Source organism: Adiantum capillus-veneris, chromosome 20, assembly GCF_014529385.1.
Source record: "Adiantum capillus-veneris isolate H3 chromosome 20, ASM1452938v2, whole genome shotgun sequence".
Taxonomy (NCBI): Eukaryota; Viridiplantae; Streptophyta; class Polypodiopsida; order Polypodiales; family Pteridaceae; genus Adiantum; species Adiantum capillus-veneris.
Window position 1 is genome coordinate 23,028,939 of NC_140950.1, and position 6,039 is coordinate 23,034,977.

Below are 6,039 nucleotides of genomic sequence, written 5' to 3' on the forward strand. Positions count from 1 at the left end.
ACTCATCGGACTCTGACGCTGGCCAACAAGCAGCAATCTTGCAACCCAATAGACGTGTTCGCAGGCGCTTTGGTCAAGCAGCATATGTGAGGCCACAAGATGTAGCCTCTGACAGCTTGGGGGATGATCATGCAGAGCACATTCCCAACGAGGCAATGTTTGAGCCCGAGATTGATGAAATGATCGAGACGATCATGGATTCAGAAAGGCTTATCTATGATGATATGAAAAGTGAAGCCGATACGCCATTGTATAATGGAGCACGTATGTCTAGATTGAAAGCACTCCTGGTTCTTCTCAACATGCAGGCAAAGTTTGGATGGAGTGACACTAGCGTCACAGCGCTTTTCAGGTGATCTATTACAATTAGTTTACTTTAATAAAACTCTAAATGTATAAGGATCTGATAGATTTTTACACGATTGTATCATATTTTTATGTTGTGTAGATTGCTGAAAGAGCACATACTACCAGCTGACAATGTGATGCCAGATTCCCGAGATGAAGCAAGAAAGATTTTGCGAAACTTGGGGATGGATTACAATTCTATCCACGCTTGTCCTAATGACTGCATTCTTTTCAGAGGGGAATACATAGACATGGAGAAGTGTCCGAAATGTGATTCCGAAAGATATCGAGTAGATCTCCACGGGACCAAAATTCCACAAAAGGTTTTGCGACATTTCCCTCTAGTTCCTCGCATCAAGCATTTCTTCGAATGTAAGTCCATGGCCGCCCTAGCATCATGGCATGAGGAGAATAAATCTTCGGATGGTGTGCTACGAATTCCTGCAGATTGCGTAGCCTGGAAACATATAGATGGAACATGGTCGGATTTTGCCAGGGAAGCTCGAAATTTGCGCTTAGGCCTGGCTATGGATGGCGTAAATCCATTTGGTCAAAGATCAACATCTTACAGTGTATGGCCTGTTGTCATCGTCAACTACAACATTCCCCCGTGGTTGACTACGAAGAAGGGGCACCTATGGCTAAGCTTGATTGTGCCAGGGCGATATAAAGTGGGGAATATGGATGTGTATCTTCGTCCACTATTGGAAGAGCTACAACAATTGTGGATTGGCATAGAGGTGGTGGATATGAGCCGACACACAGGACGACGGAATGCTTTGATCAGAGGCATTCTAATGTGGACCATGCATGACTATCCCGGCTAACAGAATGCTCAGGTGATCTATTGACACTCCTCACTCAGACACTGTAAATCTTTTGTTTTTTTCCCATAGTTGATCTATTATCATGTGTATACATGCAGGGCTTCAAACAAGCGGATACAGAGCATGTGTCACATGTGGACCTAGACTGAATGCACGTAGGGCACCCTCACTGAAGAAGCAAATCTACGAAGGTCATCAAGCGTATCTTCCAGAGAATCATGTGTTACGCGACGGCTTTTTGGGAAGAGAGCCACCAAGGATGTCTGCACAAGCATGGTTAGAGCAGAAGGAGATGTGCGATGACGGATTGCCTCCAGGGATGAAGAGACTATCTCTATGGTACGAGTTACCATACTGGCCCCGACTCATGATCAATCACTTGCTCGATCCAATGCACATATTCAAGAATGTGGGTAATCTACTATGGGACCATCTGACCGGCAAGAAAGATACTTTGGGAGCCAGAGTTGACCTTAGAAATGTGGATCGTATGGAGCAATATTGGCCGCAAACAGCGTCTGATGGATCGATAAAACTCCCTAAAGCACCATGGATTTTCACAGGAGCCCAAGAACGCAAAGTAAAAGAGACCATTCGATCTTTGCGGACCCCTACTGGCATAATGCACTCGCTCCGAACGTGTTTTACTAAAGAAGGAAAGCTTACCGGTTTGAAGTCACATGATTGGCATAAAATGTGTCAGGTACGTTCATAGTGGACTTTAATATCATTGCATAAAATGTGGACTTTAATATCATTGCTGCACATACTTTACAGTTGATTTTACCGGTTGCCATTGAGGGATGTTTGTCTCTCGACATCCGTAACACAATCTACAAACTTGCAAAGCTGGTGCAATGGATCTCACAAAAGGAGATCAACGTAGACTCCATACCATTCGCCAAACTAAATGCTGCGGAGCTTGTGTGCATGTTTGAGAAACATTTTCCTACTACAATGCTAACCATTCAGGTGCATCTTCTTGTTCACATAGTTGATGAGGTGGAAATAGCTGGCACAGTTCATTCCAGATGGATGTTCTTCTTAGAACGTTTCATGAAAACGCTTAAGGGATATGTGCGTCAAAAGGCACGTTTGGAGGGTAGCATGGCAGAAGGTTGGTTGGTATCAGAGTCCCTAGTGTACATTGGAGAGTGGCTAGACGTATTTGATAAATCTCGGGACACGCTATGGAGAACCATAGATGATGAGCGCATATCTGGGATTGTCATGTGCAATCTCGGTGTTGAGAAGAAGATGACGGAAGATCTAGAGGCTAAAATCAACCGATTTTGCATGCTTCACAATCCAATGATGCAAAAGTGGATTTCACAATATGAGGATGCAAAGCAAGAGCGACAAAGGGCACGAATCGAGTGGAGACGGGGAAGACGACCACCGATGCACTATCCAGCGGCTCTGGAGAGCCTACCAACCTTCATGAGCTTAAGATGGTTGCACAACCAATTGAAAAGCGCACAACAATGCGGTGACGAAGTGACTGAGGAAGAGTGGGAGTACTCTCGGGGTTGCGCGACCAAGGTAAGTTTGCAATGTATGACTAGCAAGTGACTTTATTTATAAACGTTTGAACGGCCACTCATAATCTTTGTTCGTTGTAGTATAAGTCATACACAGCATCATGGTGTAAAGGTCGACATTTTAGGGTGGAACGAATCGACAAAAAGCGTTTTACTCAAGATTGTGGAATCATGGCAAAATATGAACAGTCTAGTCGACGACGTTCCTCTGATGCAGATCCTGTGGTGGCGGAACTCACTTACTTCGGCACGCTGCAAGAGATTTTGAGGATCGATTACAGAGGATTTTTTGTTGACTTGTTCGACGTGCAATGGTTCAAGATAATCATGGAGGGTCGCAACGCTACTGTGCGTAGAGGAGAGTCTGGTTTTCTTGAGGTGGATTCTACTAAGAAATGGACTGACCTAAGAGACACTTTCGTACTACCCGAGCATTGTGAACAAGTAAGTATGTAAATAGTTAACATCCCCCTTTTACAAGTTATGTGCTTGAAAGCTCTCATGTAAGTTATGTGGCTCTGGTAGGTAATATTTCATCCTACAAAGTCTACATCAAACTGGTGGTACGTCATAGACGTAGCCCCTCGTAGTGCAAGGACGTATGAAGGCTACCATGTGCCAATCACAACGGCATCAATGGAGGAGATCAGAGAAGATGCTCAATCAGAAGCCGCTGCGGTGGTGCCAGACGAGCATCGAGATGCTACTACTCTATATGGGGTGCATGCAGAGGAGCTACAAAATGAAACAGAGGATATGTGTTTAAACGGAGAGCTCTATATAGATATAGGAAGTTATGCTGAGTTATGCGAGGATGAGGGAGAGATCTCTTAAAGCCACAAATATTGTATTTGAACAATTTTGCTCCGTGTTGTAAAAGCTCTGGCTCTCTAAGTACGTTCCATGGTGTATAACGCTCTTTTCTACTCGCGCTCACATTTTTTGATTGAAAATTCTGAGTTTTCGACTCGCCTCTTCTATCACTCAATTCATTGCGTCATTGTATTTATATGCGTCATTACGTCATTGTATTTAATGGTCTTTGCGTCATTGTCTACTCTATTCATTCAATATTAAGTTTAAATATTCGTGTATTTAATGCAGGTATGGATGATGAGGAGTTTCTTTCTTCTTTGTCACCGCAGTAGAGACAGTGGTACGTGGAGCGTCATCGCTCTGGCGCATCATCGCGCGTTCCTACTCCATCCGCATCACCCTCTCTTTCGGAGCATTCGGCGCGCTCCGAAGCTTCGGCGTCGACGAGACGAGCTTCATACTCGTCTAGACACCGGCGCTCTAGTGGTGGCGATGGCGGTTGTTGTGGGGATTCCGCCACCTATGCCTCCACACCGCCTCGTGTTCGACGAGGCTCTTTACCCTCCCCTTCTTTGCTCGCCCCCACACCAGCCACAGCATCGCCATCTACGCCACGTTTTGCACGGCTGACTGTTCCTAGAAGCTACACACCTCTACCTACTCCGCCAGGAGCCACCCCACTCTACACTCCTCGCTACGGGGCCCAGACGCGGGTGGAGACACCTGACTTCCGTACCCCCATCGACACGCCGCTAGAGACCCCTGCCGGGACACCCAGGTTCACGCGTCACCGGCCAGAGGGCTTGTCTTACTCCATCGACTTCAACGGCGGCATCATCATGGATGATGACGGCAAGAAGGTGATCTCGCTCATGCGTGGTCTTTGCTCTCAGCTGTTTAGACACTACATACTAAACAAATGGAGTGAAGTACCAAGTGATTTAAAAAACAGAGTCATCAGCATACTTCATGATGAGTTTCCCGTTCCAACACGGGATCAGCGCTTCAATGAAGACCTGATGAAGATTCGAATGCGCGAATACTGCAAACACAAGCGTTCCGAAGTGCAAAAAGCAATCAAGAATGGGTGGAACAGGCCAGATTGGCTGGCCAAAGAAGATTGGAAGAATGCGAAGAAAGCAGCGCGCGAGAATCCCGACAAGTGGAAGCAACAAAAGGATGCAGCCAGAGCGCGAGTAGAGGCAGGGAGCTCGCACCACTTGGGGAGCGGTGGATGGGCATCATTTGAGGCCGATTTTGTAAGTGTTTTCACATTGCTCTTTATGTTCGATAGTTTAGGGTTTATGAGTTTTTTAATTCTAACATAATGAAATCTTTGTATGTTTTGACAATGGTCGATGACAGGACGTGATCCCACACCGTACGAGCGCGAGTACGCAGGCAGGAAGGGCTTAAACGCCCTGATGGACATTCTCAGTTCTCGCGGCGGCATGGTTAGTATTAGGGTTTACTCTTTTTTATTTTTTGTATTGTTTTATAAATGTCGTTATATGTTTATACTTACTGAAAGCTGTCTTATTGTCTTTTTTTTGCAGAATCCGACAGATACGCCGCTTGGACGCGATGAGACGTCTGACTAGACGACGTCAGTTTAGCCGTAGCTAGATAGCATTAGTTTAGGGTTTCTCATAGCTTATGTATCATGAGACGGATTTTATACGTCTTTTTGAACCATGTATATTATTACATTTGTCACCGCAGTTCCTTTTGCCAATCAATTCTTTATGCCTATGATGTTGTACAATTGTCATTATTACATTTGCCAATCAATTCATTTTGCCTATGATGTGTACAATTGTCAATTTTGCAAACAATGCGTCTTGTGGGTGACTATTTTGGGTCTATTATCTACCCTTGCACTTTTTTTAAAAAGTGAATCAAGTACAATATGGTTGATGGGTGGCAGGGCATTCAATGCCCTGCCACCAAAAAAAAAATCTCTCGGGCGTCGCTATAACCGTCGCTATTTATGGCTCTATAGCATCGCTATGAGCGTCGCTATAGTCTTCAGTGTAAACGTCGCTATAACCGTTGCTATGAGCGTCGCTATAAGCGTCTCTATATAGAGTCGCTTATAGCGACGCATATAGCGACGCTCTCGTAGCGACGCTCGTAGCGACGGTTTTAGCGACGCCGGGGGTTATAAAAACCTAGTGTATTTCCGTCGCTAGCAGCGTCACAAGAGCACACAACCTCTTGTAGTGACATCTTCATCAAGGGTCTCCCCCATGGCTCTTTCTGCCTCATTCAGGGTTTCCTCCAAGGTATTTTCCTCTGCCTCAGTTAGCCGGCTTGCATCATCCATCCTTGCCTCATTCATATCAGTTTGCTCATCCCTAGGCCTGCTTTCCTCATCCAAGGTTTTATCCATAGGCTCTTTTGGCTCCTTCACTGGCTGACTTAGCTCTTTAATTTTCTCCTCCATAAGCCCCTCTGGTTGTACACTAGCACCTTCCATATGCTCATTTGACCTTTCCTCATCCTCG

General features: G+C 45.4%; 1 pseudogene; it reads left to right on the top strand.

Moving 5' to 3' along the window:
* The first annotated feature begins 437 nt into the window (after positions 1-437).
* On the top strand, positions 438-5,277 carry LOC147432235 (uncharacterized; annotated as a pseudogene).
* Positions 5,278-6,039: the final 762 nt, after the last annotated feature.